The sequence below is a fragment of the Felis catus genome, chromosome D3 (assembly GCF_018350175.1).
Source record: "Felis catus isolate Fca126 chromosome D3, F.catus_Fca126_mat1.0, whole genome shotgun sequence".
In the NCBI taxonomy this organism is placed as follows: Eukaryota; Metazoa; Chordata; class Mammalia; order Carnivora; family Felidae; genus Felis; species Felis catus.
This window is the reverse complement of record NC_058379.1, coordinates 40,586,233-40,613,620: the sequence shown is the minus strand read 5'-3', so window position 1 is coordinate 40,613,620 and position 27,388 is coordinate 40,586,233. Positions and strand designations below refer to the sequence as shown.

General features: G+C 40.2%; 1 long non-coding RNA gene across 1 annotated transcript in view; it reads right to left on the bottom strand.

Annotated features, from left to right (window-relative positions):
• The window catches only part of LOC109493342, a 145,986-nt gene that overhangs the window by 98,599 nt on the left and 19,999 nt on the right, over positions 1-27,388 (bottom strand). Inside the window, exons 3-4 of the long non-coding RNA XR_006587907.1 lie at positions 1,043-1,175; positions 158-423 (exon numbers count right to left, since the gene is read on the bottom strand). This is a non-coding gene — a long non-coding RNA (uncharacterized LOC109493342). The remainder of the gene's footprint in view (positions 1-157; positions 424-1,042; positions 1,176-27,388) is intronic.

Here is a 27,388-nt window from a genome sequence, read left to right as displayed (position 1 = left end):
ATATTCTGGGTTTGTTTTTCTGGTGGTTATAATTAACACTTTAAAGTATATTGCTGTCTTGATTCCTTCCATATCTTTTAAGTCTCCTTCCCTTTTCAGCTCTCAATATGTATTCATTATAGTATTCTCTTTCATGATCAGTATTTTCAACACTTACATACGGTTGTACAATTTCCAGTGATTCTGTGGGTTGACTGGGCTCTGCTGGGTCAGGCTTCTGCTCTGTGAGAGGTGAGCTGACTCGGATTCCTCTGAGCTTTCCCGAGGGCTGTGTGATTCAGATGGCTCACTCTCGGGCGCTTGCTGGGGGCTGGAAGTTTAGCTGGGTCTGTTGACTGTAGCACCTTCAGGTGGCCTTCCCACGTGGCCTGTGCTTTTTACAGAGCGGTTTCTGGGTTCGGAGAGGTAGCTGGGTTCCAAGAGCTCCAAGAGGAAAGGAAATAGAAGCTGCCAGTCCCCTCAAAGGCTAGACCTGGCCTGATGTCACCCCCTCTCCAAGTGTGCTGGATGTTTTTTTAATTAAAACAAATTTTTTAATGTTTATTTTATATTTGAAAGAGAGAGAGACAGAGTGCAAGCAGAGGAGGGGCAAAGAGAGAGGGAGACACAGAATCTGAAGCAGGCTCTAGGCTCTGAGCTGTCAGCACAGAGTCCGACACAGGCCCTGAACCCAGGAGCTGTGAGATCACGACCTGAGCCGAAGTCTGACGCTCAACCTAGCCACCCAGGAGCCCCTTTAATTTTTTTTTAATGTTTATTTATTTTGGGGAGAGAGAGAGAGAGAACAGGGTTGGGGCAGAGAGAGAGGGAGACAGAAGATCTGAAGCAGGCTCTGCACTGTCAGCACAGTCCCCAATGCGGGGCTCAAACCCATGAACCATGAGATTGTGACCTGAGCAGAAGGCGGTTGCTTAATTGACTGGGCCACCCAGGTGTCCCCACTGTGCTAGATCTCTTGTCTCTGAGCGTAGAGCCTCTCCAGATGCTTCCCCAGGGAAAAATCTCTCTTACTTCTGATATTTGGGGTTGTGGTATTACTTACTTTTTTTTGTCCCTGCAAACTCTTCTGTCTTCCATGAATACTTCCAACTTTGTGGTCTATGCTCTTTCTCCACTTTCCAGCACTCTTGCCATTGAATTGTCTTTCGGCTTCTTTTCCACCTTCTCAGAGGATCCTGGGGAGGAAGGGGAACATGTCTGTTTAGTCTATCACCGTGAACCAGCTGCAAATGTTTTGCTTTTAGCTGGCATATTCTGGGATTTTTTTTTTATCTCCATCTATTATTGCCAAATTATTCTTATATTTTCATTGTGTAAAATAATAAAAACAGGGGCACCTGACTAATTCTGTCAGAAGAGTGTGCGACTCTTGATCTCGAGGTCATGAATTTGAGCCCCACATTGGTGTAGAGATTACTTAAATAAATATTTTTAAAAATAATAAAATAAAATAATAAAAACATATTTCTTTCAGAAGCCATAATCACAATATTCAGGAGCAATGGGTACCACAGTTTTAAATTATTTAATTCTGTTTAGTAGACTACAGTATTTATTGCTAATCTATCTCCATTGTAGCTTCTTAACTTATAAATTCTAAATTTGATTATTCTCTCAGATAGCAGGGTTATTATTTTTTTTTTTTAATTTTTTTTTTTTCAACATTTATTTATTTTTGGGACAGAGAGAGACAGAGCATGAACGGGGGAGGGGCAGAGAGAGAGGGAGACACAGAATCGGAAACAGGCTCCAGGCTCTGAGCCATCAGCCCAGAGCCCGACGCGGGGCTCGAACTCACGGACCGCGAGATCGTGACCTGGCTGAAGTCGGACGCTTAACCGACTGCGCCACCCAGGCGCCCCGATAGCAGGGTTATTTTTAAGTAGATTTTTCAGAAACATTTTATTAATACTAAAATTTACAAAGCTCTTACATATTTAAGATTGTGTTTCTCAAGGCTTTACATTTGGAAGATATCCTGGCTAGGCTAAGAATTCTGTATCATATTTTTTTCTTTGCAACACTGCTCCATTACCTTGTTTCTAGTGTCTCTGTGGATAGACATCCAAGGCTTGCCTGATATATATTATTTTTCTTTAAAGGTGACAAGTCTTTCCTGGATGCTTGTAACACGTTTTTCATACTTGAAATTCGTCAGGATATGTCTTGACCTTGATCACTTTTTGATCTTGTCTTGATCTTATCACTGTTTTCTTGATGTATTCTTTTTTAATGCTTATTTATTTTTGAGAGAGAGGGTGCACACGTGTGCACATGTGGGCAAGCAGGAGAGGGGCAGAGAGAGAAAGACAGAAGATCCAAAGCGGGCTCTGCGTTGACAGCAGTGAGCCCAATGTGGGGCTCGAACTCATGAACCATGAGATCATGACTTGAGCCGAAGTCCGACACTCAACTGACTGAGCCACTCAGCCACTCCTTGATGTCTTGTTTTAACCTGAAGATTTAGATTTCTTCTTTCAGGAGAATCTTCTTTTATCAACTGTGAATATATATATATATATATATATATATATATATATATATATAGGCTCTCTTCCCTAGGAACACTTATTATGTGTGTCTTGAATCTTCCTCTTTCTTTTCATATCTATAATTCAGATGTTAGCTAAGGCCTCTTGGCCCTTTGAAGATCTAAATAACTGGTTTAGTCCCCAGTCAACTTCAGGACCTATAAAAGATCAAAGACTTCACAATATCAACTAAATCCTGTATCTCTCTTTCTCCATATGTCATAGATACAAAACTATGAGCATACAAAACTACATACCCTTTTTAAAAAAATTAAAAAAAAAATTTCTCCCAGAAATGGACTGGCATTGATATTTAATGACCTTTCCTTGAATCTGGTTAAAATTTGAAAAGCTGTAAGGAAGGGTTCCTATCACAGGACTGGATCATCTTCTTCTCTCATTATTCTTTTTCCACTTCTGCTCCTCATCCCCTCCTTCCTTGTATTTGTGCACAGTAACTTCCCTCTTTCTTTAATAAGACATTTTTACCAGCTTACCAAGACTGGAGCCAGAAGTGGGTGGAGGTGGGGACGTTAGCACTCATTTTCTACTCTTAGGATCCACTCTCCCAAACAAAGGGTTTAGTCACAGCTGCATTCAGGTGTTTAAATGATGTCATCAAGATTATATTTCCCACTTTTCCTCTCAGGTTATGTTTGTCTCTGCTTTTTTTTTTTTTTCTCTGTTCCCCTATGTGACCTAATTCTCTTCTGATACAAATAAATGCATTCTACGTGTAGAATATATGACTCCTGGTAGTACCAATCATATGTATAACCATATAATTCATGGTATAAAAATGAGAGACTCCCTCTCTTTCCCAATATTTCATATATCAAATCCCTTGAAATAAATAAGATTGGATTTGCTTGGGTCAGTGCCCAATCTCATTGCGTTAACATGGCTGGGGAGTTGTGATTGGATAGAATGCCTACCCCCATCATCATTCCCATGGGAATCCTATGGGCTCTGGGAAGACCAGCTCCCTGGAGTAGCGAGTGTCGTGGCTCTGAGAAGACAAAAACAACAGGTGTTTACATACCTCACACTCTTTGATATGGAAATGTTCCCTCTCCCTCCCTGGCTCATCCTTCCTTGAGTGAAGGGTTACTTCCAGGACCTTGGGGAAACTTTTCACCTAGTATCAATATTGGTATCCTATTAAAGATTTGGGGAACTAGCCTGGCTTGTGTTTTCATCTCTTTTGTGATTGTTTTTTGTCTTCTCAGCAGATTTCGGGGGGAGAAGTTACAGTAGGAAGTTACTTTTATGAAAGGTCTTTTGTTTGTAGCTTGTGAAACATGGTAGAAACTACAGAGCAAATGAGAATGAAAAGGAATAGGGAATAGACTGAAGGAAAAAAAAATGACCTAATAAACCCCAGCCTCTCAGAGTGAAACAAATTGTAGCAGTGATTCCTCATGCAAGGGGCTCAGTGAGTTACACTGAGGCAAGTCATGGCAGGGTGATTAAATCAGTAAAAATGCTCAGTCAACTGGGTATCTGAGTGGTACTGGAGTCCAAGAAAAATCTTGCTTTGAAGCTATTTGCTAAAGGCAATACGCATTCACTGAACACTTAAGATTTGTCAGGCACTGTGCTAAGTACCGACTATAAACATGTCATTAAAACAGGCTATGTTTTAAGAACTTAAAATCTAGCTATTGTGTTGTATAAACTCTTTACTTCCTCCATATAGTTTATTCTTTATTGTAAGTGATGATTTTAGGAGATGCTACTGTATTTATTTCCTTTCTAAAAGATACTTTTATGCTTAGTAATAGCTACCATTTGGTGAGGTCCTATTCTGTCATATACTCTCTATAAACACTATCTCTAATCCTCCCCCAAAGCCTATGAGCTAAGTGTGATTATCTCCATTTACAGGTTTGAAGGAGTTAAGTAAATTCCTCAAGGTCAAGAGGCTGAACCAGGTTTGAAACTCAAATCTCCAGGCTCTCTGTCTCCCACTGTGTTTTCTCCCTCATCACTTCTCTCTCTGCATCTTCTCACCTTTACCTCCCTCAGGTAACTGCTTCCTGCTCTCATGGCTTCTCAGTTTGACCCAGCTGTCCTCTCCCACTGGCCCATACCATTGCCTCTGGCCTGCACTTGGCTCAATGTCCACCTGGTTCTGTCAGTTGTGACTGGTACAGGAGGGTTCATGGGTTCAGATGAGGACGGTTAAGTTTGGCCCTCAGAGGCAGAAGTCTCCTTAGAAGAGGATCCCACACTAGTGAAGATGACTGGCATTAAGCACAGTGAGGTGTAGTAGGACGTGCCCTAAAATGTGCCACTTGGCATAAGGATTATCTTGAGCTGAGCACCACTGAGAACAAAGAGATACACGAAAAGCTCTCTGCTTTCCCCCCATTTGCCGAAAAGCAAGGCATCAGTTTGTAAAGGTGCTCCCCTCCTTCCCATCTCTACTAGAGAGGAGAGAAATTAACCCCCAGAGACAACCCTAGGCCCTTATCAGCCTGGAGATGATGCCAGAGGAATCTACATAACAAACTTTATTAACTAGCCTTTATCTTCCTTAGTTTCCCGATTTATTTGCTTTCTTGCAATTTGCCACCACTAGGAGCTCAGAGTCATTTTCTTTTGTCTTGTCACATTTCCACAAAATTATTCTACAGAATTATTATTAAGATGTTACATAAGGGGGCGCCTGGGTGGCTCAGTTGGTTGGGCATCCTACTTTGGCTCAGGTCATGATCTCACAGTTAGTGGGTTCAGGCCCTGCATCGGGCTCTGTGCTGACAACTCAGAGCCTGGAGCCTGTTTCGGATTCTGTGTCTCCCTCTCTCTCTGCTCCTCCCCCACTCGCACCCTGTCTCCCCCTGTCTCAAAAATAAACATTAAGGGGCGCCTGGGTGGCGCAGTCGATTAAGCGTCCAACTTCAGCCAGGTCACGATCTCGTGGTCCGTGAGTTCGAGCCCCGCCGTCAGGCTCTGGGCTGATGGCTCAGAGCCTGGAGCCTGTTTCCGATTCTGTGTCTCCCTCTCTCTCTGCCCCTCCCCCGTTCATGCTCTGTCTTTCTCTGTCCCAAAAATAAATAAACGTTGGAAAAATAAATAAATAAATAAATAAATAAATAAATAAATAAATAAATAAAATAAACATTAAAAAAATTAAAAAAAAAAAGATGCTACATAGGGGCACGTGGGTGGCTCAGCTGGTTAGGCAACAAACTCTTGATTTCAGCTCAGGTCGTGATCTCATGGTTTGTGGGTTCGAGCCCCATGTCAGGCTCCTTACTGAAAGCGCAGAGCCTGCCTGGGGTTCTCTCTCTCTGCCCCACCCCCATTCTCTCTCAAAAATGAATAAATATTTTTTAAAATGCTAAATAGGGGCACCTGGGTGGCTCAGTCAGTTAAGCCTCTGACTTCCGCTCAGGTGATGATCTCACAGTTCGTGGGTTTGAGCCCCGCATCCAGCTCTGTGCTGACAGCTCAGAGCCTGGAGCCTGTTTCGGATTCTGTGTCTCCCTCTCTCTCTGCCCTCTGCCATTTTCACTCTGTCTCTCTCTGTCTCTTAAAAATAAATAAACATTAAAAAAAAATTTTTTTTAATGCTAAATAAATTCTCTTTGAGTTACTCATCACAGAGTACTCCCACGTGTACAAGGCACACGTTAGTAAACCTCCATTTTTCTCTTGTTAATCAATTTGTCAGTCTGATTTGCAGGGCCCAGCCACTAAAACTAAGATGGATAGGGGAAAAATATTTTTCTTCCCTACAGCAGGCCTACCTGAATGGCACACTTTTATTAATTTATCAATTAATATGACTTTTTAAAATTTTGTGTCATAGTTAGCAGGGGACTTGCCCGGAGTCATCCCACACAGATAAAAGAGCTAGCCAACATCTGAATTAAATGCAATATTGAAAAGTGACAGTCCAAATGTCAAAAAAAAAAAAAAAAAAAAAACAGTTAAAGAATCATAGTACATAAGTTCTCATATTATATAATCATCAAGAGTTATGTTTCCAAAAAAGTTTAATTTCATGGGGGAAATGCTCAAAATACACTAAGTTTAAAGAAAAGCAGGATAAAATTTCTAAATACACCACATATTGTATGAACATAATGTGCATTTTAAAAAGGGAGCTATAAAGTTAAAACTGAAGACAAGAAGAAAGGAAGGGAGGGGGGGTGTAGTCCTGGAAAATGCCAATCAAAGGAGTTCTAGAAACAGCAAAGGAAGGCAAGGAAGCATATGCTTCTCAGCACCAGTGTTGTGAAAGAGGGTTCCAGATGATCCCAGAGCAGACAAACACATCGCAGGTTCTTGCATTCTGTTAAAAATACTGAGTCACAGGTTAGTTCCCTTTGTTGGCATTGCACACGGCTGATTTACGATTCTGAAGCTCACCAGGTACTTTGGCACAGGGAAGGTGATGCTCTCGCGAGTACGTCTGTCTCTTTGAGAACATGCCCCTGGCTCGCTAGAATACTAGACTGGCTGTCTGGGTTACAAAGCAGCCCCTGTTAGGATAAAGTGAGACAGTTACCTCATTCACCTCCAAGTTCACCAGGGAAGCTCTCAAACTCCAGAGTAGGGAAAGCAAAACCCTAAACCGTGGTCACCTTGCCGCAGCGAAAAGAAACCAAACAGGTTCAACCTGAAACTGCCAACCAACCTTGCCCATTTCCTCACCCCAGAGAGTCTGGAGGTCATTCAACTAAGGGACCAGCTTTTTGTATTTGTAAATGACATTTGGCCCAGAGTAAATGCTCTTGTCCTGGGATCTCGTACGGAGTATAGGTTGGCTCCAAGACACAACGCTCTACTGTTCATCCCTGACAGGCACACCCACATACATTTTGAGGTTACAGAGGTAGATTTTTGTGGATAAGGAACGAATAAATTCCATAAACACACAAACCGGGAAAGCATTGGTCAGATGGAACCAAGGAAGAAAGTCTAGGAAGAAAAGCTGACCACCAGCTGGATATGAGTCAACAAAACAACAGAGAACACACATACATGCGCACACACATACATACACAGCATTTGAGAATATTCAATGAAAGCTTTGTTTCTAGGACAATTCTACTTCTTTCTCAGCCCTGTCTCTGGAGACACAAGAGGAATACTGTTACAAAGAGAGCCAGTGACAGCATGATATCTGGTGCACAAATGAGGAGAGAGTGAATAAAAACTGAGACGTTTTATAGCTGTCCAACAGTAATCAATAGATGTACAACGGCTTACGCTGAAGGACCTTGCAAGGTAGAATGAGAAGGGAAGGATTATTGGGGTTAGTTCATATCATTCACTAGCAGACACATAAAGTACAATCATAGGGGTGCCAGCCTGGTTCAGTCAGTAAAGCATGTGACTCTTGATCTTGGGGTTGTGAGTTCAAGCCCCACACTGGGTATTGAGCTTACTTAAAACAACAATAATAAACAAATAAAATACAATCATCACACTCAAAGGTTTCAGTTAAGCATTCTGACCTTAAGTAGTAAAGTCTCCTCAGGGGTGCCTGGGTGGCTCAGTCAGTTAAGCATCTGACTTCGGCTCAGGTTATGATCTCATGGTTCGCGGGTTGGAGCCCCGCATCGGGCTCTGTGCTGACCGCTCAGAGCCTGAAGCCTGCTTCGGATTCTGTAACTCCCTTTCTCTCTCTGCCCTTCCCTGCTTGCACTCTGTCTCTCTCTCTCAAAAATAAGTAAACATTAAAAAAAAAAAAGTCTCAAATCTGGGGCAAACCATCATTAAACTATCCAGATATAACAGTGGTTAACATTTGTTGTGTTATGCCATTTCTCATGTAAACTTCTACAGGCCTTACACGTATTAGCTTAATTAATCCTCACAGAAATACTATGAAATGGGAGCTGTAATGGCACCTTTTTTTTTTTTTTTTTTTTTTTTTACAAATGAGGAAATAGAGGCAAAGAAAATTTCAGTATCTCCATCGAAGTCTTGCTGATATTGGAAGGTTTTGCACCCAGGAGACTGGAGCTCCAATTTTTATGCTCGGTGCTCACCTACAGAGCTCACTCCTTGGGCTTCCTTTTGGAGTTTAATTATTATTGTATCTCATTTAAAGAATTGTTTGTTATTTTATTTTTAATACCTCCATACACTGGGACCCTGGCATAATAACTTTGGATATTATATATGACTGTGTTCAAAGGTGTCTCTTTCTTCCTTCCAGCTTCCAACCAGCTTCCAGAAACATCCCAGAATCCACAAAAACTACTTTCCACAGGACAACTGCTCATCCTAAGAATCTCTTAGGATAGATTGAGACTTAGTAATCATAACAGTGTGCATTTGCATACAATTTTATAAGTGCTTACTTTCTTATATTCTCACTTCCTGCAAAACCCTGAAAGCATATCGGAGGCTAGTATTTTCCTCCCCATTAGAAAGGTGGAGATTACAAAAGTTCTGAGAGTTCAGGTGACATATCCGAGGACACACAGCTGACACACGACTGAACCAGGACTGGAATCCATTTTCAGTGAGTGGTCCCACTGATGGAAGCTCCGGAGGCCAGGGAAAGTCCCTATTCTTTGGAACCTCTCACGTCACTAACATGGTAGTACCTAACCCATAATAGATCTTCAGTAGGTAGTGTTGACACATATTGGTAGCAGGAAGAATTTTAAAGTGCTGATGTAAAACTGGAGCAGTGTCTGCATTCTGCACAAAAGCTTGAAAGAGACCTTTATTTTGTTCCAGGAGGGACCTTTCATGAGTCCTTTCTGTCCATTGTTCTCAGGGAGAGCTAGCAGTTGAGTAATCCCAATGCTTGTGGTTCAGACTGGGATGGGTTGGTAGGTGCTGTTTGAGAATGTAATGCTGTTATTAATGTGCCTTTCAAGGATGTAAGAGAAGGGCAGGGGGTCTTCATTTGGAGAACAGCTTTTTTTCTCTTTCTTTCTTTCTTTCTTTCTTTCTTTCTTTCTTTCTTTCTTTCTTTCTTTCTTTCTTTCTTTTTTCTTAATTATTAGATTTGTTTCCTTTACCTGAAGGTGGTGGAGGTGGGGCAACTGAAAAGGAGGAAGTGGGCTCAGACAACACAGAGGTGGGCTGGGGGGGGGATCGGGGGGGGGGCGGATAGAGAACAGATGGCCCAAGGAAACCCCAACTGAAGGGTGTGGCCAATGGATGCTACTGACAGTAATAGGTAATCCAGGCTTCAGTTTCCCTTTTCTGTAAAATAGTTCCTTTGTGTTATTTTCAAGCCTTGATAAGGTTTGTTTAACATGGCCTCCGTGCTCTACATCCTTTGAGAAATATGAGAAAGGGCTCTGCACATGGTGTAAGAGGGGAAGAGATCAGATCAGAGAGAGGGGCAAGTTGTGGAAAAATGTTTGTGAAATGGCAGAGATGAATGACAAAGAAGCTCAGAGGGTGGTGGGAGGGAGGTGAGAAGTGATGACCAGAGTGGAATGTGGAAAGGATAAGCAACCCTTACCCACCCCAAGGATACTCAGAAATAGCTGGGGAGGAAAGTGGACTTGCCTACAAGCAGGCAAGGAGCTTCAGGCCGAGCATGTACGTTTTAAATAGAAATGTTCGCACTCCTCAGTTGAAAAGCTGGAGGGCCTGGGGAGGAGTCGGGTTACTTTTGCTAAACGGATGAACTTCCATATGTCTGGAATCTTAGAAGAACAACTTGGATAACCAGAAAATGATATTGCCTCACATTAAAACTGTCACTCTGGAAGAAGGGGGTTGGTGATCGATAGTAAGTTAAGGGAAATGAAACCACAGAAGTAACAGAACTGCAGCATGAGCAAAATGATTTATGCAAGGCACATGTAAATGTGTGCCCTTTTGCAACTATGACTTTGTCCCTCTTGATAATTTTAGACACCTGAAAGGGGCCCTGTGCTATAGTCTAGAGAGATCATTGTTCCAGCCAGGGGAATTCAAATTCCGTAGACATTCCCTTTTATAAAGAATACAGTAGGTACCTTAATCATCAAAATCATCCTGTATTTATTTGCATTTGTGAAATACCCCTGTCTTAATCTTTGGTATAATCTACTATCTACGCAGGGGCACCTGGGTGGCTCAGTCAGTTGAGCATCCAACTTGGGCTCAGGTCCTGATCTTGCAGTTTTTGAGTTCCAGTCCCACATCGGGTTCGCTGTTGTCAGCACAAAGCCCATGCAAAGCCCACACAAAGCCTGCTTTGGATCCTCTGTCCTCCTCTTTCTGCCCTTCCCCTGCTTGTGTTCCCTCTCTCTCTCTCTCTAAAAAAATCTACTGTTTATTCAAAGAAATAAAACATTAGTACACAGCACGTACATCTAGTGTCAATGAGCAGGTAGAAGTTTCTGGAAGAACCATCAGCAATGAAACAATAAAACTTTAAATATTTAAATGATAATAATTAGACTTGGCATTAAGATGAGCTCCACAGTTATTTTAGTCATGCTTCAGAGTCTACAAAAAGGGCAGTATACTGAAGGTAATCTTTACATTCTAAAAGACCTAGTTGTCATCACAATGCATTGTTTAAATACCCTGAAATCACTTTTGGTGAGACTCTTTTGGAGGAATTAATGTAGTTCAATTACTTCTAATGTGATAACAATAACTCCTGGGTATGTTTTAATGTGTGAAAAATTTAACACAAATAAAAATTATCCATTGAAATGAAATATTTCAATAATATGATTCTAATACAGATTTAAGACTTACAAACCAGGTTTCTTTCAATAATAATTTTACCATATTTTTAGAATATTGTGTAAGCTAATTTTATGTTAGAATTTTTAGCTAATGTAGGGAAGCAAAATCACCACCCTGCAATATATCTCTTTGGCAGATGGATTATTTTAGGCTGATATTTAAAAAACCAAACAAAAAAACATAAGGCTCAGTAAGAACCCTTGATCTTCCCCCTAACTGCCTGAAAGAATTTAGTTAGAGGACCTGCTTCTGGAAAGGAGCTGTTGTAATGGATAACTACAGTGTATATAAAGTAGGTATGGTAGACAAGGAGAAGCTTAGCAAAGTCTGTTAAAATTCCTTTCTATGTCCAACTATTCCTGTGTGACCCAGCCAACATTTGTTTATCAAATATTTACTCTTTTTTATCTTCCTGTGAATTGTCTTCCCTTTGAGGTCCCACACCCCTACCTTTTTGTCCTTAGCTCTGGAAGTCATAGAAGCCTCCATTGTCTAACTGCTTGTGGGCCTTATATTCTTATAGAGCCTCTGTACATAAGTAATCAAATTTTATTTGCTACTGGTAATCTGTCTCATGTCAACTTAATTTTTAGACCAGCCAAAAGAACTTTGAAGGGTAATGGAAAACTTTTCCTCCTCAACACTAATACTACCTTTATTCATGAGCAAATGGTTGAAATAGAGCCTTTATAGAGGAGAAAACCCAAATTATATAATGTTATGGGTTGAATTGTGTCACCCCAAAAAGATATGTTGAAATCTTAACTCCCTGGACCTCAGAATGTGACCTTTGGAAATTAAAAATATAATTAGTTGGATTATTACTTGGCAATCAATAAGAAAGAAATCTTGCCATCTGCAACAACATGGATGGAACTAGAGTATATACTGCTAAGTGAAATAAGTCAGTCAGAGAAAGACAAATATCATATGATTTCACTCATATATGGAATTTAGGAAACACAACAGATGAACATAGAGGAAAGGAAGGAAAAATAAGATAAAAACAGCAAGAGAGGCAAACCATAAGAGACTCTTAAATACAGAGAACAAACTGAGGGTTGTTGGTGGGGTGTTGGGTTAGGGGATGGACTCAATGGGTGATGGGCATTAAGGAGGGCACTTGTTGGGATAAGCACTGAGTGTCTATGTAAGTGATGAATCACTAAATCCTACTCCTGACACCATTATTACACTATATGTTAACTAACTTGGATTAACATAAAATAAAATAAAATAAAATAAAATGAATAAATTATTAAATAAATACCTAAGATGAGGTCATACTTGAGCTGGGGATCGGGGGGGGGCGGGGGGGAGTACTGGATCAATTCTGACTGACATCCTTATAAGAAGATGACCATTTGAAGACAAACACACACAGGGAGAATGCCATGTGACCACAGAAGAAAAAAAGCAGAGTGATGAGCAGCTCTACACCAAGGAACACCATGGATTGCCTATGACCCCAGAAGCTAAGAGAAAAGCATGGGACGGATTCTCTCCAAGAGCCTTTGAGAGAGCACAACCCTGCCAACACCTTGTATTTCTGAATTCTAGCCTCCAAAACTGTAAGAGAATGACTTTCTGTTGTTTTAAGACACCCATCTGTGGCACTTTGTTACAAAGGTCCTAGGAAATGAATACAGATTGGAATGGATGCACTCACCTATGTTACAGAATGATGAAGTGCAAAGGGCACAGACTTTGGGGTTCAGCAAAAGTGGACATGAACCCTGACCCAACCAATTCTTTCCTGTGTGACTTTATGTAAGGTAATTACTTTAGTCTGTTTCTTCAGCAATAGAAATAAGATCCTCACAAGATTGAGAGCAATTATTATTAAACATATGAAAGTTACAAAGCACATAGTAGGCTCTCAAGAAAGGCTAATTTGCAGCCTTTACAAATGAGCTCATTTAAGTGGTCCATTAATGTTCATCATTTTGATATTACTGTTTACATGTTCTTTCCATTATATCTGTTGACATGGGCTTTTTCTTACGTTTATTTCACGTGTTTATGAAGGTTAAGAGCTCTTTTCTTTCTTTTCAATGTAATTATTGAAAAAAATACTGAATTTCAATTGAATAGTGAAAAGTTATTTTAACACACACACACACACACACACACACACACACACACACGTAAATTTCTAGTGACCTGGATGTTCAGTCACACTTTTGGCAGTAATGGTTAAAAAAATTTTTTTTTCATAACTAATGGAAAATAGGCAGTAGAAACTCTAGTTCCCTGATTGTAATTTGAAGAAAATTCAGGAAAGTGAGTGGGTGAAAATTCCCAGACAAATACAGTTTGTTCATTTAATTTTATCTTGACCGTGCTGAAAAAAGTGTTTTTTTGAGAAATAGTAAGATGATGTTCTTTCACAGAATACTGAAACGTGAATTATCCAATCTAATGACCTGGTTTCAAAGTCTGAATTATTTATTAGTCTTATTAAAAGGGGATAAAACTTCTGCTTCAAGATGGAGGAATGACATATTTATGTGATCTTTTTCTTAAGACCTCATTAAAATGACAATAAAGAAATAAAGAGGTATAATTGAGGAGCAATCAAGACATGAGGAAAGGGCCATCGGTGATCTAAATCTTTCAATAAATTTCTGGAAGACAAAGAAGAAAGTTGTAACCAGAGAAATACAGTGAAGGTAATTCCAGCCTGAAGGATGCATGGAGAGGCCATACCTGAGAAGGAAGCCAATCTGCCTACCAATCCCAACATGCAAGGACTCAGAAAATTCACTTCCCACATATCTTTTCTTAGGAAGTTACTTGGCAATATGCCTCTGCAAGACACAGGAATAAGCCAAGGAAAAGCACTGGCATGCAGGAAATGGTGGTTTCCAATGAGGAAAGCAATTAAGGGAAGTCTCAGGGTGACAGCTGGGTAGCAGACCTGGCCAGTAAGCAAGAGGCTAGGAGGAAATTATCTGGGGGAAAAAGGGAAGGGGCTGAGTGTCTCATACTAACTTTGTGATTTTAGGCTAATACAAAGATGCCAACAATGCAAAAATAAAAAGAAAGAAAAACAATTAGAAAGCCACATTATTCATGTGGATGGTTTGGCTCCAAACTATAGAAAAACCAATGTGGCTTAAAGAAGAAGGAATTTATTATCTGACATAACAGGGGCACTGTAGGCAGGGAAGTTTCAGGCTGACTGGTTAACCCAGTGGTTCTGGGTCTCCATCAAGCACATATGTTCTTTCCATCTTTCCTTCTGCCAGCTTTACTTTGTAAGCTTTATTCAAAAGCTGGCTCTTCTCTCAGTAGCAAGATGCCCACTGCTCTTTTTTAAGGTTCACACCAACATGATAGAACCCCAGAGAAGATGCCATGTCTCTCCTGGAGAGAGGAAAACTTTCCCAGAAGCCCTCACCTGACATCTTTTCTTGTCTCATTGGCCAAAAGTGTGTCATGTGTACCTTGAAACAATTGCTGGAAAGGAGAATGGAACCACTACTGGAGAGATTAATTGCTACTTGATATTCATTCTCTTCTTCTTCCCTTTCTATAATAGAACTCCCTTGAATTTTATCTGGATACATAATCACCAAAGTAGGAGCCACCTTTCCCAGCCTCCCTTGTTCCTACGTGTAGCCATGTGACTAAGTTCTGGCCAATAGGATGTGATTGGAGATGTGTGGGCAATTTCTAGATTATTCCTTTAAAAAAGAGTTATAATCGGGGGGTGAGGCGTGACTGGCTAGCTCAGTCAGTAGAGGATGTGACTCTAGATCTCAGGGTCATGAGTTCAAGCCCCAAGTTGGGCATGGAGCCTACTTAAAAGAAAAAAAAAAAAAAGAAAACAAGTTGTATGGGGGTGACTAGCTGGCTCAGTCGGTAGAGCATGCAACTTGATCTCAGGGTTGTGAGTTCAAGCCTCACATTTGGTATGGAGATCACTTAAAAATAAAATCTTAAAAAAAAAAAAAGTTGTATGCTCTCCACTGCCTCATGCTTTCCCTTTAGCAAGCACAAAGGTTTAGTGGTAGCGAGTCAGCTTCAAACATGAAGATGAGGGCAATTCCTAAGGAGATGACAGCAACAGACAGAAGGAACCTGGAACCAAGGTACTCTCATGAAGCTAAGCTTACGCTCCTACCAGTTTAGAATTTTATGTGATAAAGAAATGAACTTCTGTCCATTAATTCTGATCACTATTAAACAGCCAGAGCAATATCCTAATTAATGCAATGACCATGCTTCACTTAGACCAGTGAGTCTCAAAGTAAGGTCCCCATACTAGCAGAATTAGCATCACCTAGAACTTTGCTGGAAATTCAAATCCTTGGGCCACACCCCAGATCTACTGAGTCAGAATACCTGTGAATGTAGCTCAGTGTGTTTTACCAAGCCTTCCAGGTCGTTCTGATGCCTATTCAAGTTTGAGAAACACTGAATAGCCCACGTGGGATCCTTTGTTTGGCTGAAAATAGAGCTGACCTCTGCTGGAAATTCTGGCTAAGTGGATGGGGGCAGACACTTGAAAAACTCAGGGTCCCGTTAGGTTCTGTCAAGTGAGGATGGGATGGATGCCAGGTGGCAAACCAAGAGCATCTGTCCTTGTTATAATATAATAAACATAGTTAACTGATTTTCAACTCTTTGAATTAATCTAAAGATTTACTTACATAGTTGACTCTGGAACAACGTGGGGGTTAGGGGCACCAATCCCCATGCAGTCAAAAACCCTCGTAAAACTTTTTACTCCCCCAGAATTTAACTACTAATAGCCTACTGTTGACAGGAAGCTTTACCAGTAACATAAACAGTGGATTAAAAATGTCTTGTAGGTCGTATGTATTATACACTGTATTCTTACAATAAAGTATGCTAGAGAAAAGAAAATGTTGTTAATAAATTAATAAGGAAAAGAAAGACATTTATAATACTGTACTGTATTTTTTTAATCTGCATATGAATGGACCTGCATAGCTCAAACCCTTATTGTTCAAGAGTCAACTTTAGTTTCAGAGCAGAATGTAAAGATCATGGTCATTGACAATATGAAAGTATATATGGCAGACTTGAGTGATGGAAATCAAGAGGAGAGGTGAAAGAAAATGGAGAGAAAAGAGATAATGTCAATAGCTGACATAACAAGAAATGAAGGTGCTCATTTAAAATGAGGGGGCGCCTGGGTGGCGCAGTCGGTTAAGCGTCCGACTTCAGCCAGGTCACGATCTCGCGGTCTGTGAGTTCGAGCCCCGCGTCGGGCTCTGGGCTGATGGCTCAGAGCCTGGAGCCTGTTTCCGATTCTGTGTCTACCTCTCTCTCTGCCCCTCCCCCGTTCATGCTCTGTCTCTCTCTGTCCCAAATAAATAAACGTTGAAAAAAAAATTAAAAAAAAAAAAAAGATAAATGTAGGGGGTTCCTGGCTGGCTCAGTCAGTGGAACTTTTGACTCTAGATCTCAGGGTTGTGAATTCAGGCCCCATGTTGGGTGTGGATCCAACTTAAAAAAAATTAAAATAGATAAATAATAATAACTTAAAAAATAAAATTATAAATGTAACTGAGAGGAACTCAAAATAAGAACACAAATTGGAAGCAGTCCACCTGTCCACTGGCTGATGAATGGATAAAGAAGATGTGGTATAGGGGCACCTGGGTGGCTCAGTTGGTTAAGTGTCCAACTTTGGCTCCAGTCATGATCTCATGGTTCATGGATTCAAGCTCCGCATCAAGCTCTGAGCTGACAGTTCAGACCCTGAAGCCTGCTTCAGATTCTGTGTCTCTCTCTTTCTCTCTGTCCCTCTTCTGCTTGCTCTTTCTCTCTCTCTCTCAAAAATAAATAAAAATTTAAAAAATTAAAAAAAAGAGGTGGTATAGATGTACAGTGGAATATTATTCAGCATTAAAAAGAATGAAATCTTGCCATTTGCAACAACTTGGGTGGAGCTAGAAAGCATGAAATAAAGTCAATGAAATAAATGAAATAAGTCAATCAGAGAAAGACAAATACCATATGATTTCACTATGTGGAGTTTAAGAAACAAAACAGAGAAGCAAAGAAAAAAAGAGAGAGACAAACCCAGGAACAGAATCTTAATTATAGAGAACAAACTGATGGTTATCAGAGGAGAGAAGGAGGGGAGGAGTGTGAAATAGGTGATGGAGATTAAGGAGTGCACTTGTTGAGATGAGCACTGGGTCATGCATGATAGTGTTGAATCACTATATTGTACACCTGAAACTAATATTATACTCCATGTTAACTAACTGGAATTAAAATAAAAACTTAAAAAAAAAAAAAAAGAACAGAAATCTATTGGGAAAGAGAGCCAAGCTAAATCTTCATCTTTTATGGTAGGAAGTCAACAAATAATTTCAGAAAATACTACATCAAGAAATAGCAATGTCAATATAGTATTTAAAGAAATGAGGCAATCACCATAAGAATAAAAATAGAAGTGACTAGAATAGTTAAAAAGAATTTTCCCTCTTGGAGGGGGGACTGCTGTTCTTTATTAACCCTTCTCTACAATTCGACTTTTATTTTTATTTTATTTTTTTTTTTTAATTTTTTTTTTTCAACGTTTATTTATTTTTGGGACAGAGAGAGACAGAGCATGAACGGGGGAGGGGCAGAGAGAGAGGGAGACACAGAATCAGAAACAGGCTCCAGGCTCTGAGCCATCAGCCCAGAGCCCGACGCGGGGCTCGAACTCACGGACCGCGAGATCGTGACCTGGCTGAAGTCGGACGCTTAACCGACTGCGCCACCCAGGCGCCCCTCGACTTTTATTTTTAAGTTAGGGGATATATTTTAATAATGAAACATTTTAAAATTATGTTTTCAGAGGTGGTAGGCACAAGGTGGGACAGTAGTCCTCCTACAAAGAGCTCCTTTGTGAAATTCTTTGTCCAGGAGTGGGGTCACCAAGAATGTGCGCAGAGCCCCAAGTCTCTCCTTTCTTGTGAAGCAGCTTTACGACTGGTTGGATTGGGACAGAGTTTCTGAAAAAAGGCCTTCTCCTCATCAGCATACTCCTTTGGACTACTGTATGGAGTTCGTATGTGGCCAGCCTCAATGAGAACCGGGTCAGAAGGATCTGTTGACAGCCTTGCTGCTGTCACCTTTTGTAGAATTTCCTCTCTTGACCATCCCCACTTTCTCATTCAGTTGTAGGGCACACAGCCTTAGTGGGCAACGGATGTTTGCACCAGGAGACTTGTCCTCATTAGTCTCAGTTCTGACCGGGCAGCTGAACGCTTGCATCATGGACAGTCATGATATTTCAACAATCAATTGCCCCAAGGCACTTGAGCTGACAGCAATGGTGGTATACTATACGAGGGACAATTTAACCATATCTATGTCTTTAAATTCAGCTGGTCTGTTTCTTCTCACCATACTGTTATTTTTGCGATTTACTCTGCGCCCCAAATTACTCGTCTCACAAGTTGACGCTGGGCTCTGTGTTCTCAACAGAGTATAGTTGGAAATGGGGGAGGCTGAAGTGGTTTGGGAGAAGCATGGTGCAGGGCAGTGGTTTTCAGATTGCTTTCAGTGAAGTCCTGGGGTGCTGCAGGGGCACCTCCGTGGAAGCACTCCAGGGAGTGGGAGGGAGTAGGCAGGACCCCGGATTCCACCTCATTCCCATTTGAATCAGAATGGCTGATCCAATCCTGTCTTATGTGTTGAGAGGAAGAAGTTTCCAGAAATAACTTCCTGGAAATCACTGATGCTGAACACTGGACTAGCACGCACAAGGCCCGGGTTTGCACATTATTTCTCTTATTTACATGATGGTTCTACAACCATGAGCAATCCTATGACTTCTTTGACGATTTCCTGATTTGTAAAATGGAGATAATGGTACCTTTCCCCCTATGTCACAAGATTAACTCTATGCATCAGATAGAAAAGGTAAATTCTAGACCATTATAAAAACACAAAGGCTTATTACCTAGAAGAGAGAAGGACACAGTCTCAGAAGAGTTCATTTAATTAGGTTAAATATTGATGGAGGATTACACAGATGTATTTTTTATAGATTGACCAGGAAAGCTATGGTCAATTATCATGAGGCAGTAACTTTATTTTTTTCCTTTTGAATAATCTCCCCCCCCCGCCCCCGCCCCACCCCAACATTTGTAATAAATTGCACACACAGAAGAAACCTATAAGTAACCACTGTGGTAACTGCTATTTTGCAGTAATTAATTTCTCTAGAGATAGTGATAATCATCCTGAAATCCATGAGCTGTGTGTATGCTCCTGGCTCCCAAAGGCCCAATGTATTTTAAATGCAACCTTTCAGTTCCTACAACATGGAGGAAACAGAATGCAGCAAGACTGTGAAAGTATACAACTCAGATGTGCAAAAAAAATTTCAAGTTTGTTTTCCTTTTGACTGCTCATTGGCAAGCTGACTTCCCTCTCCCACTCCGCCCTTTTCATTTCTCAGGTATCAAGAGGAAAGCTTGATTTTAGTTCTTTACAATATTTCCATTTCTTCCCAATTATGCAGGTTTGTTTCAGTGTAAACAATTGGTCCATTCAAAGTTCAGCTTCCCATTAGGGCTGATAAAAATCTTTATCTGGTTAAGTAAATTCTCTCTCTCTCTCTCTCTCTCTCTCTCTTTTTTAAAGTTTATTTATTTCTTTAGAGAGGGGAGAGGGGCAGAGAGAAAGGAAGAGAGAGAACCTGAAGCAGGCTCCATGCTGTCCCAACCCATGAGCAACGTGAGATCATGACCTGAGGGGAAATCAGGAGTCCCAGGCCTAACGGACTCAGCCACCCAGGCGTCCCTAAAATACTCTTATCTCTTGAATGTAGTCTCATCCACCTTTTCTTCTTCTGGGGAAATCGGCAGGACTTACATATTTTCTTGATGTCTTCCAGATAAAAGGTGCTTGTATGGTGCAGTGTCCAGGCCTCCTCTGACCTCAGAGACAATGTCCCATGCGTGCTCTGTAAAGTCTGCTGCTAGTCAAGTGCCCAGGGGCTCTCTCCCCTACAGTCACATCCTCTGCACCTATACGTAAGCCCCTCCCCAGCGGGTCCTCCCAAGTTTGCCCCCTTGGGATCCGCCTGCGGGAGGGTCTGGCCCTGGTGATCCTTCTTGAGAACCAACAGCAGCCTGGGAACCCATATTCCATTCTCCTCTGTCCCCACCACAGTGTGTGACCTCGGCTCAGCCCAGAAAGAAAATCGCAACAAGCCTAAACATGCACTGCGATACGTCCCCCTTCTGCAATGACCCTAGGAAAAAGGGCAGGCTTTGCCCCTCCTCTTCCTGTCTGACAGAACATTCCCCTTCATCACATCCTCTTTCTTCCGGAGGTGACTCTCGCCCTTGCCCCAGGGTGGAAAGGGTTCAGGAAACAGAAACCAGCTTATCGTAAGGAAACAAAGGCCAGGAATCGTTCAAAAACATTTTATCTGTTACAAGGAGGAAAGAAGTCTCTAGGACAGCAAGGATTTGCCTCAGCAGGGAAAGGCCAGGACCTGGTGGAAGAGACCGCCCTTCACGGAGGGAGCTAGGTGCCCAGGTCGCTGCCCAGGGGGCTCACCTTGCCCTTGTCCACAGGGGTAGGAGGAGCCTGGGTCAAGAAGGACCCAGGTGTGCGAGGTCTGCATCCGCAGTATCAGGCACGGGGTCTGGCTCATTAGATTTACGGAGAAAGTTATAGTCAATGGAGTGTAGGAATTCTGGCCTTTGCCAGCGACTCACTCTTTGGCATGGTCAAGCTTTATTGGGTGAGTATCTGTTTTTCTGTCTATAAAGTAGAGCTGATAATAAATAAACCCTACCTCACAAGGTTTTTTCCAGTGTGAAAGAGAAATGGCATTGAATGTCACTTGGTGAGCACAGAAATGTAGGGATAAAAGATTCTTAATTCTTCAATACCCCCAGATAGCAAGAAGGTAGTGACTAAAAAGAAATGTTTCTCATTGGCATTTTTTAATAGGGTAGGAAGAATAAGAGATTTTTTTTTTTTCATTGAATCAATGTAACTATTTTCATGTTGATAGAGAAAAATGTGGGTGTGCCTGGCTGGCTGAGTTCCTAGAGCATTCCACCCCTGATATGGGGTTGTAAATTCGAGCCCCATGTTGGGTGTAGAGATTACTTAAAAATAAAAATCTTAAAAAAGGGAGAGAGAGAGGGAGGGAGAAAGAGTATAATGTAGCAAGTGAACATTTTTATCCTTTGCAAGCTGGGTCTTAATGCAATCAAGTTTGCAAATTACTGCCCCAGACTCATCTTGTTTGCCACTCATTCCAACAAAGAGATTAGAATCATTAGGGTAAAATTCTGTCCCCAAACTTGAATTGAAAAATTTTAAGTAGGCTCCCTGCCCAGCATGGAGCCCAACATGGGGCTTGAACTCACAACCCTGAGATCAAGACCTGAGCTGAGATCAACAGTCAGATGCTGCCACCCAGGTGCCCCTTTTAAATTGAGATTTGACTGGGATTTTGTTAAATCCGACATTTTATAATACTGAGCTTTCTCATTCAGGAAGATGGTAGTTTCATTCACTTACTCAGATTATTATTTTGCTCTGAGTACATTTTGGAATTTTCTTCATAGAGTCTAGTATGTTTTACATAAAGAATTTTATAAGGTTTTTTTTTTCATACTATAAAAAGAGACTTTTCTCTCCATCACAGTTTAGCTGTTTATAGATGATATACAAGAAAGTTACTATCCTACTAAAAATTTGTCCTTTATAGTTGCCATAATAAAAATAACAATAAGAAGTGATAAAATTATAGTAGTACTGAACAGCTGCCAGATGGCAGGCACTATATTCTGTGTTTACATGTATTTTCCTGTTGAATCTTCACAGTAATCCTCTAGTTATTTATCACTGTTATCCTAATTTATAAATGAAAAAACTGAAGTTCAGTGAGATGAAGTAACATGCCTAAGGTCACACAGTTCATTCCTGAGCACTCACTAATTCCCTTAGGTTTTCTAGATACACAATCATATCGTTTATACAAAATGAGATTTGTCTACTCCTCTCTGAGGGTTATGTCTCCTATGTTTGTTTCATGCTTCACTGAATTGGTCATAATTATACAGTAAAATATTAAATAGTTATCTCTTAAATGTTCCTGAACCCTCATACCTTCGGTGGACATGAGTATATGATGCTTCGTCAGTTGCAGTAATGATAACAATAATCCCTAACGCTTATTGTGCAGCTAGACAGTCTGAGTCTAGAATTGATGCTCTCAACCACACTACTAATTCAGGAACTACTCTCACTTGTTCTAGCATGTTCCATGCCACTCTAACATGATCCTCATGCTTCAAACCTTCTCCTCTCCCCTCTCCCCTAAGTTTCCTGGCTTTGTAGCTAAGCTTCGTCTCCAAGTCTAGCCCCAGTTGGACTAGTGGTCCTGTTTACCATGGATTTTATTTGGTTCTTCCTCGTGATACTGCTTGTAGTGGTCTCTTGGCTCTATCAATGAAATTAAATAAAGAGGTGGCCCATCTCTGTGTCTTCTTTAGGCCTCAACACCCATTCTATGTAGGCCCACAATTTCCTTTTACCAATATACACCATTGAAGTCTCTCCCAACTTCCCTTTAAAATATCTTTGAAAACAACAACAAAAAAAGAGGAATTGCTAATTAAAAACTCACCATACCTAATGTCAGAAAGGCCAAAGAGAAGTGATACTCTTCTAACTACACTTCCATATTCTTTCTAAAGGGAAATTTGACAGTGCATGTAAAAAAAAAAAAAAAAAAATCATAGAATTTTCCATATTCCTTGACTGAGAAATCTCACTTGTTGGAATTTATCCCAAGTCATCATGGATGAACACAAGTATATTTCTACAAAAGTCTTTATTTCAATATTATTTAAGATGGCTAAAAATTTATAGAATCTAGATGTCTAATGATGAATGTTTTGTTAAATAAATTATACTACATCGAGAGGAATATTTCATAACATGGAGAAGTTCATGATATACACTGTCAGGTGCAAAAAAGTATATCACAATTCAACATATGGAGTAAAATCCCATTTTTGTTGTATATAGATATATTCATTTCCCTATAACTATGTGACTATAAATATCGATTGTCTATATATTTATGTTATCACTTTAGAAATCACCACAGCAAACAGAAATATACACCCCCCAAATATTCAATTTTGTAATAATTGTGTTTGTGTAATTATGAAGAAGTGGAAATGTGTATTTCTTCTTTTCACTCAAAGGTTTCTTTTTTTACATTTTAATTTTCAGTATATATTTGTTTACTGGTTTCTGAATTTTCTACAATTGATATACATTACATTTGGAATAGGAAAAAAAGTTATTCTTAAAACCATTTGTTAATTAGGTTATAAGCAAAGAGACACAAACTATAGGGCTCAAATAAGATGGAAGAGTTTTTAAATCTCCCTAAACTGTCTCAAGGTGAAAGGTCCAGTGTTATGATGAAGCTGTATTCCACAGTTATTTAGGGAGACAGATTGCTTTCACCTTGTGCTGCTATTATCTGGGTTAATATCCTTTCCATTTGGTAGAAGCTGGCTAACCTCCATATCCCTATTCTAGCCCACAGGAGAGTCCAGAACAAGTACATTTGTCTCTAAGGAGATGACCAGGAAGTTGCACACTTCATTTCCATTCTCTATGGGCTTCATCCTGGTCACACACCACACCAGTCTATGATCAAGGCAGGCTGTGATCTGTATCTGCCAGCCATAGATACATGTTTAGCTAAAATTGAGGGTGAAGGAATTATTACTAAAACTCAGAAGGAATCAATTAATAGATGCTCCCTCAGATATTATAAAGCTACAATAGTTGAAATACTGTAATACTGTGGTACAAGAATAATGGAGTAGGCTGGGTATACCAAAAGCAGGCTCAAATTCATATAAGATTTAAGTATATAAAAAAAGGTAGCTTTTCAAGTTAGGATGGTTGACAGAATGAATTATTCAGTCAGTGATGTTGAGAACTGGATAACCATTTGGAAAACAACAAAATTAGATTAAATAACAAAATGTATTCCAGATGTCTTAAATACTTAAAGTGCTATAGGGAAATATTGATGAAAATGGTGACCAGATTGTAACTTCTGCTTTAGTCGGTTCCCCATTCCACAGATCTCTGGGCCTTATTGAGCTTAATTATCTCTTCATTGACCTTTGGCAACCAGAACTGCCATATACCAGATGTAGAGGGCCATGGTTGTGTTAGATCAGAAGAGTGCTTTCTATTTTGTTTTTTTGTTGGTTTGTTTATGTCCTTTCTATGATCCTTTTTTCTTTGTGTTGATCTTATGTGTTGCTAAATACAATGCATAAGACTAGTAATCCACCTGAGACTACCCTAAGCATGCATCTGATTGTATGTGCTGCATATAAAAAGTAGTTTCCAACTCAACAACAATAAACTCGATTAAAAAAATGGGTGAATGACCTGAATAGACATTTCTCTAACGATGATATGCAAATGGCCAACAAACATATGAAAAGATGCTTAATATCACTAATCATTAGAGAGTGCAGGGGGACCTGGCTGGCTCATTTCAGTACAGCATGTGACTCTTAATCTCAGGGACCTGATTTTAAGCCCCACATGGGCATAGAGCCTACCTAAAAAAGAGAAAACAAATGGAAATCAAAATCACAGTGAGAGATACCACATCATGTCATGTTCTACCCACTGATAGGAGGATGGCTACTATTAAACATTAAAAAAACAGAACATTAAAGTATTGGTAAGGATGTGGAGAGATTGGAACCCTTGTGCACTGTCAGTGGTAATGCAGCTGCTATGGGAAAAAGTGTGGCTGTTCCACAAAAAATTAATAAAAGTAGAACTACCATATGATCGAGCAGTCCCACTTCTGGGACACATATGTTTTGATTCCATTTATATGAGATATCTACAGTAGACAAATTCATAGAAACAGGAAGCAGAATGGTGGTTACCAGGGGTTGGGGGAAGAGGGAAATGGAGAGCTGTTTAATGGGTATAAAGTTTCAGTTTTCCAACATGAAAAGAGGCCTGGAGATTGATGGCCCAACAATGTTAATATACAGAACACCACTGAAGTGTACATTTAAAATGGTTAAGACAGTACATTTTGTATTATATGTTTTTGACTATAATTAAATTATAATTAAATTATATGTTTTGACTATATGTTTTTGACTATAATTTTGACTAAATTAAACATATATTATATGTTTTTGACTATAATATAAAAAAATTAATCTTGGGGCAGGCACCTGGGTGGCTCAGTCAGTTAAGCATCCAACTTCGGCTCAGGTCATGATCTCACGGTTCGGGACTTCAAGCTCCACATTGGGCTCTCTGCCGTCAGCATGGAGCCCACTTCAGATCCTCTGTCTTCCTCTCCCTCTGCCCCTCTCCCACTCATATTCTGTCTCTGTCTCTCAAAAATAAATAAACATTAAAAACTCTTTAATAAAAAAATTAATCTTGGGGTGCCTGGGTGGCTCAGTCAGTTAAGCATCTGACTCAGCATTTGGCTCAGGTCACGATCTCACGATTTGTGAGATGGAGCCCCGTGTTGGGCTTCACCCTGACAGTGCTCCGCACAGCTTGGGATTCTCTTGGGAGCCTGCCTGGGATTCTTTCTGTTCCTCGGTCTCTGCCCCTCCCCCCACTCATGCTTGCTCTCTCTCTCTCTCTCCAAAATAAGTAAATAAACTTTAAAAAAATAAATAAAAATTAATCTCATCACAGAGTTTGTGGTTTCAGATTGCAAGAATCAGAAATAGAGATTTCTGGGGCAACTGGGTGGCTCAGTTGGTTAAGCACCTGACTTTGGCTTAGGTCACGATCTCATGGTTCATGAGTTCGAGCCCTGCATTGGGCTCTGTGCTGACAGCCTCAGAGCCTGGAGCCTGGTTCAGATTCTGTGTCTCACACTCTCTCTCTCTGCCCTTTCCCACTCATGCTCTCTGTTTCTCTCTCTCTAAATTAAATAATAATTTTAAAAAAACATTAAAAAAATAAAAAGAAAAGAAAGAAATAGAGATTTCTTATAACCAAGCTGTTCAATATGGTAGCCTCTAGCCACATGTGGCCATGGAGCACTTAAAATGACATTCCTACTTGAGATGTGCTATAAGTTAATAATATATACTGAAGGGGTCCTAGGCTGGCTTAGTTGGTGGAGCATGTGACTCTTGATCTCAGGGTTGTGAGTTTAAGCCCCATGTTGGGTGTAGAGATTGCTTAAAAATGAAATCTTAAAATCATCATCATCACCCATACCGAGGTTCAAAGAACTAGTGAAAAAAAAATTAAATAAAATTAAATAATGATTTTTATATTGGTTATATGCTGAATAGTAATGTTTTAGATATATTAGGCTAAGTAAAAATATATTATTAAAATTAATTTTTCCTGTTTCTTTTTACTTTTTTTTTTTTTTAATGTAGCTACTAGATTTCACAGAGATTCTGAAATTATCAGACCAGGAATTTAAAATAACTATGAATAATATGTCAAGAGGTCTCATACAGAAAGGAGACAACTTAAGAACAGATAAGAGCAGAGAGATGGAAACTCAAAGAAAGAATCAAAACAAAATATTAGAAATCAAAACCACTGCAGCAGAAATGAAGAATGAAGAATGCCTTTGATGGGCTCATCACTAGACTACACATGAAAAAAAGAAATCAGTGAACTTGAAGATATGTGAATGGAAACTTCCCAGACTGAAAAGCAAAGAGAAGAAAAGAATCAAAAAGATGTAACAGGATATCCAAGTATTATGGGACAATTACAAAAGGTGTCACATATAGTGATTGCAATACCCAAAGAAAGGAAAAAACAGAAGTAAGACTTAAACTATTCAAACTGCAAAAAATTTGAGACAGGGAGCAAATCTTTTTTTATTAAAAAAAATTTTTTTTAATGTTTATTTATTTTTGGGAGAGAGAGACAGAGCATGAGCGGGGAGGGGCAGAGAGAGAGGGAGACGCAGAATCGGAACCAGGCTCCAGGCTCTGAGCTGTCAGCACAGAGCCTGACATGGGGCTCCAACTCACGAACTGCGAGATCATGACCTGAACTGAAGTCAGACGCTCAACTGACTGAGCCACCCAGGTGCCCCAACCCCTAAAAAAGTACTTTTAAGAACTACAATTGATACACTATGAGAGGAGAGAAAAATTGAATCATAT